Source organism: Diadema antillarum, unplaced genomic scaffold (assembly GCF_040938485.1).
Source record: "Diadema antillarum isolate AM-2024a unplaced genomic scaffold, OU_Dant_1.0 scf00000228, whole genome shotgun sequence".
NCBI lineage: Eukaryota > Metazoa > Echinodermata > Echinoidea > Diadematoida > Diadematidae > Diadema > Diadema antillarum.
The window spans coordinates 38539-53095 of NW_027271117.1; the positions used below are offsets into that span (position 1 = coordinate 38539).

The following is a 14557-nucleotide window of genomic DNA, read 5'->3' on the forward strand; positions in this document are numbered from 1 at the left end:
CTCTATAGTTGGATATACTGCTCTTTTCCAAGAATCTCTTGAAGCATGAGCAATCGCATAGTATTCAGTTAGATAGCAGTTATGGGATCCAAGAGACCAAAGAAATGAACTGTAGATGCTCAAGAGCAAAGTCAGTGCCCACATGATAATAATGCTGTGCATAAAGGGATCGTACAGTTTTGGTTGAGACCGAATTTCAGGTTTCTAACACTTTTTGATGAAATTATGAGAAACCTCTTACAAAATATGAAAAAGCATGTAATTGTATGGGGAATTCAATGTTTATTGATGAAAATTGGTTTTGAAATGGCTGAGATATCCAAAAAAGAGCGATTCTAATAAAGTGTTGGACCCACACTTTATTACGATCGCTTTGTTTTACTTTGTTTTTGGATGTTTCAGTCATTCCAAACCCGATTTTCATCAAATAAACTTTGAATTCCTCTTAAAATGGTATGCTCTGTACTATATCATAATTGTTTTCTTGGTATCTTGCAAAAAGTTAAAAGCCCAATTCTCATCTCCACCAATACTGTACCATCCCTTTAATTAATGGAAATTATACATTTTCATTCAAGAATAAGCCTAAGTTGCTCCAGAGAGGGGACCTCCCTCCCCCCCCCCCCCCCCCCCCCCCCCGCCTTGTATAGGAATCAGTATCATCCTCACCTTTTCCAGTTCTGAGTTATAATATAAAGTGACAGTACATGAAGAAACTATTGTGCTATGATATGAAATTTTTATGAGAAAAGATGTATTCGCGATGTGTTCAGCCACTGGGAAATGTTTACTGCTGCCTACTCAAATATTGCTGAACCTTGTAAGTTGTATACCCATGTTTTGTGCGTGTGTGTGTTTGAAAATGTGTGCTTTTCTTTGTCTGTTTTATATCATCACTGAATCACCCTACTCTGTAATTAATCGTCATACATTGTATTTGGAATCAATTTATCAAAACACATGGAAAAGTGCGAAATTTCCTGCTTGATTTCAGTTAAGTTGAGATTGGCTTTGCAAAAAGCGCCTAGGTATTACGATTATCAGTCCCAACCGCAAAATACTAAATTGTGGGATCAATCTCATGACAAAGATAAAGAAAGATCTCACACTCACATAGCTTTAAAGCCTCTTTTTTTTTTTTCTCAGTTTTGTTTCTCCTAATGTGTAGCTCAAATAACCCTTTTGTCATATAGTAACAGTCAAACTGTACAATCCCACAATATATATGTGATCTTTTCTCTTTTTTAGGCTCATTTCATGCTGCTAGATAATTAGTTTGTTTTGATTGATTTTATTGAATGGTTTATTAATCATTTTGTAAAATGTCAAAATGCGAACTGAAATAATGTTTCTCCTATTTTGTGAAATCACATACAGCCATGGAGATGCAACTTCGCTTATAAATGGAGCACAAGATGGCATATACTTTTGTAGGCTGAAGCTAAAACATGCCCTCGAATGTAGTAGTAGTAGTAGTAGTAGTAGTACAGTTATGTTATTGCCCAGAGGTGTTTTTTATCATGTTGTGCCTGATTCTCTAGATGTACTTGTAATCTAAATGGTCTGAGCTCTATAAGATAACATAACAGTTATACCCCTACAATGCCCTCTTTCATATCAAAGATATAAAGTACCATTACATAAGCGCCAGTTTCACATTGCTCAAAATGCACACAAATTTCCACGATTACAGTATTTACAGTTGTGGTGTGCTTTTGACAGACCATAGAGTTTAGGACACACATGTTGTATCGAATGTTCTTTGCCAATACTGCTATAATAGCGATTGGTATCAGACTCATTTGTATACCTACAACATTTGGTAGCTCTAAACAATTGTGACATGCGTTTCAGTTACACATACATGATTAGAAATTAGTCCTTTGCCAAGCGTGAAACTTGTCAATGAACGGCAGTCACATGTAACAGTACACAGTCAACTGCATTTCTTGATAATCACATATATGTATGTGGGACTGTACAGCAGTCTTATCTCTTTGTGTCTCCGTCTCTCTCTTTAAATTGCATATACTATCAAACACAAAGAATTACCGTAAAATTTGCCATGTGTGACTTTGTATCAAATTCAAAAATATGTAAAAGAAATGTAGCATCCTCTTCTTTATACTGAAAATTAGAGTATTTGATAATGTTGTTTACATATGTATGGCCACACTGAGAAGTAGAGTGCATACCATTCTTAACTTGTAAGGACTGTTTTCCGTCATTAAAACATAATGAATTACCTTTTGTCTAAATTACCAATTACAGGGGTTGCCCCTTGCAATGTCCCTCTCTCAGATCTCAGTTGAGAGAGAGAAGAGCGCAAGGTTGAAGTTTGCTGGAGAACAGGTGCTATACGGAGAGGAAAAGTGCAGAGTTGTGGGCGTGAGGAGTGAGAGGGAGACGAATAATTATATCGTTTCTGTCAGTTATTAATTAGACTAAATATGTTCTAATTATTGACGCAGAGATGTTCATCCGAACATTTTCTCCCCGGCCGACTTCACCGTCTATGCATAGGCGTAGCTCTCCCGCATACATTTGCAAAGAAATGGCTGTTGCATGCGCATTGCCTGCCTGTTCCGTCCATATGTCATGTGTGTGTGTTGGGAGTCTCCAACATACACTTGAACGAGTGTCTTCATCTGTGTGTGTGTGTGTGTGTGTGTGTGTGTGTGTGTGTGTGTATGTGTGTATGGAAGATGTGTTTATGTTTGTGTGTGTGTGTGTGTGTGTGTATGTGTGCCAGTTGTGTGTTATTTGTACCTACTGCATTTACCAGTATGCTAGTCTACTTCAAGTCAGAAGAACCTGCTCTCCTGAGATATGGACAACAATTTTGTAGGGGCTTAGAAGCCTGAATATGCCACAGGCATAGCATACAGCTCATCCTTACTGAGACCCAAGACAGATTGTTGCATGGATAGATTTGTCACTGGCTCTGACATTTTTTTGTGAGCCCTTCATTGATCACCTGTAAATCAGGTCTAGGGGCAAAGACTAAGTGTGCGCCCTCAGCTCAGGCCTGGATTTGCATGCATGGTAATATTATATCATTGGATACTCCGCAGCCCAGGGGGCGAGCACACAGGGTGTGAGAGCGGTGGGTTTTCGGCTGATGCCATGTGAATTATCCACCATTTGTCCACAAGGAGCTTGGAGCTGGCCAGACGGCTGGGTTGGTTTCGCTTCGGATTGTTCCCTGCTGTGTTGGAGAGAGGAGCCGGATAGGTTGGCTACCTGGGCACTGTAGATACCACAAGGAAATTCCAGTTGGACGGATTCTCTTTGCATGTATAAACACTTCCAATCCAGGGCATGTGATTTTTCAAGCGCTTGGTACGTAATTTTACTTACACTTGTCTCGTAAAATTGTGCTATCGTACTTTTAAAATGTGTAAATGGCATGTTTGTCCTTAATATTGTTTTATGCTAAACCGAATGCGCAGGTATATAGGACCTATGCTTTTTTACGATATGTGACAGATTTGCGACAGAACGTGATGTCCATAATCTTTTACAAAAATATAAGTTTAGTATTACCTGTGGAGAAAGGCATTTGCAGTATTTGCATATAATGTATGACTGAATTGAGGTTGATAAGATGCAGTGGTCAGAAATCACCTCAAGGATATTTGAAACGTGTAGGCCTATCTGTCTTTTGTTTGTTTGTTTGTTTGTTTTTGCTAATTAATGTCTCTTTAATAGGTCCATAACAGATAATTTGCTTACTGTATGTGAAATCACACTGAGATTGGATACATGATAGTTTAATGTATGATAGGAGGGTATCATGATAATAATGTCATAATTTTTCTTTTTAATTTCATTCTCAGAATTCCTTTTTTTTCCCTTCCTTATATTACAAACAAAACATGCGTGACAAAGTGCTACCAAGTTGATTCATGAAGTGAAGTCAAGGCAGGTATATTTCCTTAGATCCCATGTATGATACCATCACTCAAATATATCTGAAGTATGTGCAAAACTGGATCTGCCTCACAGATTGAAAGACAATTTATTCAGTATATCTCATCGTATAATGACCAGCCACTCTCTCAGGAATATATGTTTTAATGATGGTAATTACTTTTTGTCATCTCTATCATAATTATAAAAGATGAGTGATACAATGAAATATAAATTGGGGAAGGATGAAATAACTGTCAAAATTACTCAACTAGGCATGTCCAGGCACTAATCTGATACACTTGTAGGCCTATTGATTCATAAGTAACTACGCTGTATTCTGGGAAATTACACAAGCATACCATATGAGTCTTATTTGTCAATTGATCAGAAAAGTGATATAATTGGCTTTCCTGGAGAGTACAATTTCAAACACTTTCATAATACATGTATATAGCTGCGATAAATTCTGTTGCACATATTTCTTGATGGGAATGACTTTTGTTTTCCATGTTTGTGTTGAGCATTAGGTGAAATTTCATTTGATGAATAAATGAGCAAAATATACCTGGCATAATGTTAGAGTTCAAAATGAATCTTCTGATTGCTCAGAAAGATTGCAGCATCAAACCCCGATCATCAAAGGCACAAAAATGCACCTGCGGAATTCTTTTCTGCCTCCATAGAAAATTGACTTGTACGTCGTCATATGATCACAGCCAGTTGGGACTCCACAGGTCCATTTCATGAAAGTTTTGAATGAGAGACTTTTTGCTCATAAGGCACACTTATGAGTGAGAGACTTACATGAAATGGATTTGAAATTTATGAGCGACTTTGGCCATTCTTAGATTTGTCAAGACTTTATGATGACTTCATGCAATGGACCCCAGCTTTCGAACTTCCTTTGTACACTTACTGATCTGCTTGCCACTTGCCAAAAGCAACTGATCGACACTGACGAGCAAGTAAAATGACTGAGCACTTACATTTAGTGATAAAAACCCATGCCCACTCTGCCATGTCAGTTAGATGCAGATTTTTTTTCCCCCGTATCCCATATAGGCTGTGTTTATCTAATTAGAAAGAGAGAATCACGTTTCAAAACATGTTTTGTTTAACAGACTGGGTGTATACTGGAAGTTGACCTTGGCAGCTTGGAGATATAAACGAGTTCTCAAAATGTGTTTCACATCGCCCTTTTAATGGTGTTTCAAATCAGCGTTTCTAAATGCATTTTAAAATGCAGTTGTGTTTGTCTATTGCCCAAAAATGCCTCAAACGTGTTTAGGATCAGGATTCTGCCTCAGAAAAATTTAAGATAAATGCAACCATAGACTTGTTGAACCGTGATTCTCTGAATGCGAGTCAAGTGGATGCAGTAGGACATTATCAAAGTTATCTCACACACTTACCCCAGTTGGCATACGAGCAAGGGCCACATGCATTAAACATTTATTTCACATAGCCAACAGTGATGTTTAGCTGCCCCGGGCAAGCAGGGCAGGTACCTAGGTTTGTAGCACCCTGTGCATCAATAGTGCCATTTTCATTGCAAAAATTTTTGAAATTTGGGTAGCGATCAGGGACGTGTCTTTTGATTCATCGTTCTCACTGTAAAAAATTGTGAAACTTTATTTGTCGCGACTACTTGCGATGAGCAGACCTGTGCATATGTACATGAATGACATGCTTACTATGTCACAATGCCAGTGTGCTACAGTTGGTAAAAATAGCAAGGAGCGATATGTGTGGTGCATTGTGGGATTTACAATTTTAAAAATTTCTCGACATTGATTAGGAAGATGTTAGCTTTGTACAGTATTTAGGTGTGACTGCTGAATGGAGGGAATTTCAAATAGCAATTATTTGATGACCTTTCAATGTTTTGGATAGGCTTTGTGATAACCTGTTGACATACTGGCATGTTATGCTAGTGGTCAGTGAGATCAGGTGTGATGTAGTGTACAACCTGTAGTTGTGTGCATTCGTTGTACAATTGAGGAATACTCTGCTTTTTCCCTGAATTGTTTGGATCATCCTGCAATGTATGTACATTTTAAGTGTGGAAATTCCACTCTCAAAGAGCTACATGTATGGCCTGTGAGCTTTTGTATAATGTACACTGTAAGGTTGATACATCCAGAAGGTACTAATTCTATATGAATATTCTTTTCTGTACCTGTTAACAATATATACGACAAAGCTAGTTTCACATCAGGTAGCACTGGTAGTATGCTCTCTTCTGCCTACTTATAAAGGCATACTATTGAGATCTATCATCAAAAGTAAGAACGTTTGTGACCCTGCATCCCAAAACCACCAAAAAGTAACCGTACTTGGATTTTAGTTAAGGGCAGATTCTGTTTGAGCACACTCTGAGCTTTAAAATGATATATTTACCTCTATACAAATGAACTTTTCTAACCCATCTAAACAATAGAAAGAAAGTACACCCTTGGAAAAGTGTAATGAGAAGACAGGCTTTGAAGTTTAGGGTCAATTCAAGTGCTTTAAAAATATCACCAGCCGTGCTGTGTTCAGTGAGTGGGTAAAAAAACATACGACATACCTAATCACACAGACAAAGAAAAAGAACTTAAAGGGATCGTACAGTTTTGGTTGAGGCCTAATTTCAGGTTTCTAACATTTTTTTTGGTGAAATAATGAGAAACCTTTCATGAAATATGAAAGAGCATCTAATTCTATGAGGAATTCAACATTTATTTGATGAAAATTGGTTTTGAAATGGCTGAGAAATCCAAAAGAAGAGCGATTCTAATAAAGTGTGGGACCCACACTTTATAACGATCACTTTGTTTTACTTTTTTTTGGATGTTTCAGTCATTCCAAACCCAATTTTCATCAAATAAACTTTCAATTCCTCTTAAAGTGGTATGTTCTGTACTATATCATAAGTGTTTTCTTGGTATCTTGCAAGAAGTTAAAAGCCCAATTCTCATCTCCACCAATACTGTACCATCCCTTTAAGTGTTCTTGGAAAACTGAAAAAAGAAAGAAAAAAGAAACAAATTCACATCGTTTTACGATCCCAAATTCTATAATTATATAAAAGCATTTCTCTTCCTGAAAAAAAGAAAATCCAAATCGACTAGGTTTATCCATTTTTACCCATTTTGAGTCCGTGTGTAAAATCAAGTTGTGTGACTTTTTGTTGGTTTTTGTGATGCACGGTCACATTTTGTATTCATGCCATGCCCCAACTGATATTGACCGTGGCATGTGGCGAAGATCGGCGGCGGCGTGTGTCCTCCCGTAGTTGTATCAAAGGCCAAGTGATGCCTGCCTGCCTGCCTTTCCTTGCTGTGCTTCCATCGTTCTGTTCTTATCAAGCCACTTGTATCAAGTACTTGGATGTTAGACTGTTTGCAGAGAGAAATCTGCATCTGATTTTGTGTGCGCATAATGCGAGACCCCCTTCCTCAGCTCGCTGTGTCTTATCTCTGGAGATCACAGTTCACTTTTGGTTATTCTTGTTGTTGTTGTTGTTGTTTACTTCTGACCAACAGGTGTTTTTGTGTGAAATATGCCAATGCCATGTAGATTTTGCTTTCACTATTGTTATTTTTGTTGTATTTTTGTCACTGTTGATAGAATGGAGAGTCTCTGCTTCACTGCTCTTTTGTACTGCTCGTTGATTACGCATACAATTATATCCAGAAAGGGCAAGGACGGTCGTATATCGCAGAGCAATACAATTGTAGTTTATCCTGTTCAGTACAAAGGTGTACTCAGAAATGTCTCAATGATCCAAGGAAATTACTTGTCTGAACAGGAGCTTACTTTTGCAATTGTTCTGAATAGGGAGCAGCTTTTTCAGCTGTTTTCTCCTATATTATCTCGAATATGATTTCATACTTGCTTAATAACGATATGGTATGAACAAACTGTACTTACTGTGATGTCTCTACAGTGAAAAGATGCTGCTCTGATACATGTACCTGTGATTATTTGTGAATTAGCATCAGAGGGATGTACATTATTAAAAAGCAGGACTGATGAAGCGATCTTTAGCATAATGTGAATGTAGATTTGCTTTTTATAATACAAAGACAAAAATGGTCATCAGGTTTGAGGAGAAATATTTTTCAAGAGGTTTGTTATTGCCTTGCTAAATTTCATCAACACTAAGTGGATCCTTGAAAGATTAGAGCCATATTTGGTCCATATTTGGCCAAGGTAGATGGCTCACTGACAGGTGTACCTTGCTTGTAACATTCATAGCAAAACAAAAATTCTGCACAACGTTTCACTTGCGTATAGGCCCCCTACATGTATCTGATTTGTCATTAACAATAACCCTCCCTCACATTCTCCTTCTCTCTATGTCTCTGTAGGGCTGTGTTTCCCTTTAAACAGTCTGCCTATCCTTGGCCAGCCTGACTTTTCTCTATGTTATTAATATCTCCATGTTTTTCCGTTAGTCATCAATTTCATCTGCTCCTGAATAGATACATACAGTAGCTTACCTTTGACCTCACCACCTGTCCAAAGATGTTTATTGTTCAGTCACTGAGTTCATTTGCTTCTTGTTATGGAGTATCACTCATGTACTCCACAAATTGGGATATTTATCATGCATTGGGGCTTGTGTCCGCAAATATGAATGGCCTTTGAATCTTGTCTTTATGTCAAATTTTGTTTCATATTCATTTAGATTGAGTCATTCAGCCACATACATCATGCTTGCCAAATGTTACTGCGAATGAACAATACTTCAAATGACCACTGCCCCCTGTCTGTTACTTTCGAACATGTAAAATTATTTTGGAAACCGACAAGAAAAAGTTCTGTACATATCATATTTGTAGATAGTGTAGTCTATGTTTTGAGGTGAACGTTGTCCATTATATCACTCCCGTTCCCAGTTCATGGTTCATGTAGTTTCCAGCATGAGGGGAGGGGAATAAGGGGCATCACGTTTCAAAGAGTCCAAGACTGAAACATTCTACTCCCTTAATGCACTCTTGGCATCTACTGTCCTGAACCATCAAGTACCGCTTATTGGACAAGGTTTCCTCGGATGTACGCAGGTGCAGCCATTACGGCGATGCATCGCTCACTCCCCGAATTGCCCGAGGGGCATTTGGTTGCCACGCAGCGCCTTTGCCCATGCCCGCCGTTTCGTCGGATCACGACACGTTTCTTTCGCTCGTCATCGGGGTTTGAAGGGCAGAGAAGCAGCAAGGATGCCAACTTCTGGTGATTAGGGGTCCATTATATGGGAGTCTGCTGTCCCACAATACACCGCCTAGACGGGTTTAGTCCTGGGCACATCGGACAATCTAAAGTTTGCAAGACTGGGCCTGTAGCTACCAGAACAATCCAAATGGCTTTGATTTTAACACATTTCTTCCTTCATTCTGACTAACAATATTACTAAAAACTCTAGCTATTGTTTAAGACTATGTACATTGTAATACAAGCTGAAGTTGATACAGATTTTGGAATGACATGCTTTCATCAATCCTGTTCCAGATCCTCCTTACTTAGTTCTTAACCAAATGTAATTTTCATTCTGAAAGTTATCGTGCTCAAATGTTTTATGATAATTTCTTTTTATGATAATTTCTTAAGTGTTTATGTGTTTTCTTTTTGTGCAAGTTAAAGAGGAAATGAATTGTTTATGTTTTGCATTTTCCGCTGACATCAATCTGGTAGATAGAACATACTTTCTAGGTGCCAAAATTTCAAACCGTTGAGTTTCAAAAACTTTCACAAGAGAGAAAGAGCAAGGAGGGTGGCTTGCACGAGTTCTTTTTTTTTTTTTTTTTCTTTTTTGACTTCCTTATTAGCAAGCTGGCTGTAGATCTTCCTACAAGGTGGAAGCCATCCAGAAGTCATTTGGGCAGAGAAGTCTGTAGCTCCAGGCCACCAGCTGCACTTTGCAGCCAGTGAGCTCCCATGGCGCACAAGGGTGATGTAAACACTGTATCCATCCTGATAAAAACTGTCTCACACACCTGTCCAGTGATAGACAATGCAGAAAGAAGAGGCTTGATGTCAAAGTAGAGGTTCCTGGAGAAACTGGCTCTTGCACGCGCATTTTATTATGCTTTTTTTTCTCGATAAAGTTTTGATATTACAGTATTGTTAAGTTGGCATGGATGACAGTTCCAGTCAGAACCCACTTGTCAGATATTAGAGCAAGCTGTCTCCTGGTTTGGCATTCATTTGTATGAAAATTGTCCTGATTTTTCTTTTTTTCTTTTCAATAGTGACTTAGCTGATCACCAACAGCTCTGTATCATGATTTAAATGCTTGCCAGTGTCCACTTTCAAAATTTTGATATATCGTTTTGTTGCCAGCAGGTGAGCATCATATCAACCTAAATAAACTCCTATTCTTGGGTAATGCTCTTTTACTAAACCACTGGCTTTATGCAGCTTGTGAATATGGGTTGAGGACACAAAACCAAGCCCCTATTTTGAGGTCACAATTTTGATCTGATGTTCCTCTGCTCTGCTGCAGGAGGATCTCTGGACCAAGTGAGTCACCTTCTTGCTAGGCTGAACCAAACCCCTTTTTTTTCTCACTAGATCCCACCCCTCCTCCTCTTTCCACCATGACTTGCAAATTAGGGCCACTGCCTTTAAAGCCCCAGTGTGGGGTTGGGAAAAGCATCTGAAATGATTTCATTAAACTTTATTTTCCTTCCCCCAGTCTTACGAAAGAAGGCATTTCACAACATCATGTGAGCCGTAGAACCTTGACAAGGAAATGGCTACCAACCAAATTTCACCAATCTTCTTTCTGACATGCACTTTTCAGATGCAGAGTAATGCTCCTCCCCCCCCCCCCCCCACAAGTCCATATTTGTGCAGATAATTTCTACTGTATTTCTAATTTGGCTACTCTTGGAGGTCAATGATACATGAGACTTAGTGGATATCAACCAATCCAACCAAAATTGGGCCAGTATTTATCAAACTAAATTTTGATTCTGAAAGTGTACTGCGGCTTTAAGTGTCTCCTTATTTTTCCCCCATGGTCAGTATTCTTGAATCCTAGTAAGTGCTCCATGGATTAGTGCAATCTGCTTTCCAGTCTTCAACCTGATTATGATGACAGCATATATTCTTTTGAAAGTGCACAGGAGAAGTACAGTATGAAGCAGCTCCACACCCACCAAGAGCTTACTTGTTCAGATACATATTAAGCTCACGTATCCCTACTCCTTCTTTGTTCACTTTGTTCTTTTTGTTTAAGGTTACATATAATCTCTGTTCTTCATTTGTTTGTTTTGTTTCCTATTTTTTGCTCACATTCTATTTCAGTCAGATAGAGTATTAACCTGTTATATAAGCCTTCAAACGGAAAGAGGTCTTGAGAAGGTCTCCCATGATGTGTAATCATAGTTTCTGAGATCAGTTTTGTTGTTGTTCTTTTTCTTCAGATTGAGTGACTGGCCAGCAAAATTCTAAATGGTCTGCTCATAGCGTAATTTGCTGCTGAATAGAAGGCGCCATTGTATAGACTCCCCGAAAATCTTGCACAGCAGTTTTCAGATTTGATGTAAGGTGACCTATTTTTTTCTTTCATATAATGGCCTCCAAACTAGATCATGCAACAGTAAAAGAGCCTGTAAGAAACTGAAAAGGCCAATGCTGAATATTGCGATGGAAGCTTGCCCCCACCCACAAAGTCTTTTTTTTTTTTCTTCTTCTTCTTTTTTTTTAATCACAAACATTATCTGCTGCTGTGTTCCAAGTTCTGTGGTAATCTTGAGTCTTCTTCCAGTGGCACAGATGAGCAGTGTCAATATTGAGAAATGCCAACCCTGATAAAGCAGCACTGCATTTTGGCTTTTTTTTTTCAATAATACTTCAGCTGTGTACAGCAGACAATATTTTTTTTTTTCATGAGGAGTCAACATGCTTTTTTTTTTCCGAGAGTGATAGAAGGTATAGGTCTGTTCTCCCATACCCGGTGCATTTCATCGCAGAGAGAGAGAGAGCAGAAGCTAAAATGCCATGAAATGATAATGCCTCCCCCATATCATGGCCGCTATAGGGTGTCGTCGAACAGGTTTCCCCCGTGCATTTCTCAGGGACGATCTCGGGTTGTGCAGTATGTGCCAGCTTTCTACTAGATGTGGCAGTTTTCTTGCTTTCAATGGTCTCAACAGACCAGCAGTCTGCCTTCCAGAGCTTTTGCACGTCGCTGTCCTGTGTTTTCACACCAGTGGGTCTGGTGTACGCATGGCGAACATTTGGCATAATTTCGTCTCGGTAAAGCCACAAGGCTTATTGGTAAGTAGCGTGAGTCTTGTCACCAGAGGTGAGAATAAGATTGATAGAAAAAAAAACATCTTTTTTTTAAAGAAAAATCAGAACAAAAGAATGCTCTGTGCTAAGGTTTATTGTCATATCATTTTTACATGGTAGCTTATATTTTGACTATAGTCATTTTACATTGATAATAAATGATAGTCAGACTAATCATTTGATTGTGCAGGCGATTCCCATAATGAGGAAGTCCCTGAGACCAGCAGTTTTCTTTCGTTATATTGAAATTTTCTCACAGCTGAACAGTTGAAGTTTTGTAAAGATAATTTTGGGACCTGAATTTTTACTTCTGTGTATCAAGAGTTTTGTCATAACCATGTTCGTTATAACAGAAATGCAGTGTACTGTATATAAACACCTGTGTGTGGTCTAAAGCACACCTTTATAAAGATTTACCAGTTCAGAAGAAAAGCATCTTACTGAATCAGTAATGGCAGAGTAGGTTAAAGTTCAGGCACAGAACTTACATTTTGCATGAAAGCCATGGATTTTGTTCTTCAGAATGTCATTTCACTCAGAAACAAAATGCCCTTTTTAACAGCTCCAAACTGTCATACTTTTCATGAAGAGTCCAAATAATTTGGATTGCTGAAGAAATGCAAATAACTTAAAACACAAGTTTGTTGAAAAGGCAGATGTGTAAGACATGCTGTAGGCTTTTTGTTTTGCACAGTTTGTTTTACACTATGTGCTCAGAGATGTGAGTAATTGAACAATATGATCAATCAGATCTAACTAATGTGTTCTGGGATGAGAAAAAAAAGATCTGATGCAAAGATCTTGCTTTGAATTTTTTTTTCAATTACATACAAGAGAGACTTTATCAAATCAAAGAAACTAGGTAATCCTGAGAAATGTACAGGTGTCTTCTTGGAGATTATTAGAAATTGATGTGTGTGTATGTAAAAGAGGACAAAAAAACCACAATGGTGCATCTTTGTTAGAGTTATCACTATTTCGCTTCATGAGGTGAAAAACTTGATGAATGCTGGCAAGCAGAGCTATATAATTTGAGGATTGCGGCCACGAAAAGGATCGCAAACAAATTGCGACTGACACACTCTCAATCTCCTGTCGTTGATTTGGTAACGTTATATCTGCCAGTGGGGAAATTCGATACCATTTTTCACCATATGCTACTCGCCGTGACAGCCCCAGCAAGCGAGATCAGCTGCGACAAAACAATACCTCAATGATTGATCAACTTGGAGAGCGAATCTCTTGACGGATCTCGGTGGAAATTGAGTGGTGTACATTATTAAAAGGGGAATCTCCAACTCTATTATCTTAGGTGGAATTTCAAGAGCATACCCGCATTGAATTTCTTGCTGGTAGTGTCTGGATTTCACATGTTGAATGCATAGAGTGAATGTTACAGCAGAAACTAATTAAGTTCATTGCCGACGAGAGCTCTTTCTGCTCCAGTGTTGCCAATTTGAATGACTCACTGATAGCAATGCCACGGGCTCCGCCAGGTGCTTAATGGGATTCAAGGTTATAGATGCCGTTTTGTGACCGAGCGTAGAAAATGTTGGAAAGCAAAGGGTGCCTGAATGGGAGGATGTCGCTAATGTTCGCTTCAGCCGTGGGCGAACGAACTGCAAAGCGTGTGATGGCATCGGTCAAATGAAATAAGTATACGAGTAGTGGCCAGCTGTGAGGGGAAAGAAATGAGATTGCCGCTTGTACTGCCAGGCAAAACTTGTAGAGTAATAATGTACCTGATGGGCACATGTTCTCTTAGTTCTTTCACATACTACAAGATACCTGAACATTTTACATGTTGGATGAGGTCTTGCATAATTTGGGTTATTACTTCCTACCCTCACTAAGTACTGCTTTGATATTGCTGATAATTTTTCATGTTTTTATAGGTTTCTTGATAGAGAAAATAATTTTAGATGTAAAAAGAGTCCAGGGGAGAAGTTTCACAGATCTGGCTGGGCAGACTATTATAGTGTTTGTCTATTTCATTCAAGTTGTATAGGACATCTTCTTTTTATCATCATAATTTCCAATTACTTGTCCTCACCCTTTTTTCCCCCAGATGATAAGAAGTTAACTACATGTGGATACAGTATGTATTGCTATAGCCTTTAGTTTTTCTGAGGAGAATGCGAGGAATGGATTTGATAATTACTTAGTACAGAAGCAGAGCGGAAATACGAAAAATTTAGACATTGTGAGGTTTGAGTTGAATTTACTGTCTGTTTGATTTGTGGCCTGTGCGACTTCATGTACACATGGTACAGATGTATGTGCACATGGTATACAGTCCCAAATGTTGGGTGTAATAGTACCCGTACATTAATTTCTTACCTTGCAGTCCATGGAT

General features: G+C 38.6%; 1 protein-coding gene across 2 annotated transcripts in view; it reads left to right on the top strand.

Annotated features, from left to right (window-relative positions):
* LOC139724779 (adenylate cyclase type 9-like) overlaps window positions 1–14557 on the top strand; it is a 143475-nt gene that overhangs the window by 19947 nt on the left and 108971 nt on the right. The window contains exon 1 of one of the 2 annotated variants that reach the window (XM_071635892.1): window positions 2866–3342. The exons of the other annotated variant lie outside the window; for it this stretch is intronic. The gene's annotated coding sequence lies outside the window, so the exon portion shown is untranslated. Of the gene's footprint in view, window positions 1–2865; window positions 3343–14557 lie in introns of those variants that run through there. 2 annotated transcript variants of the gene reach the window in all.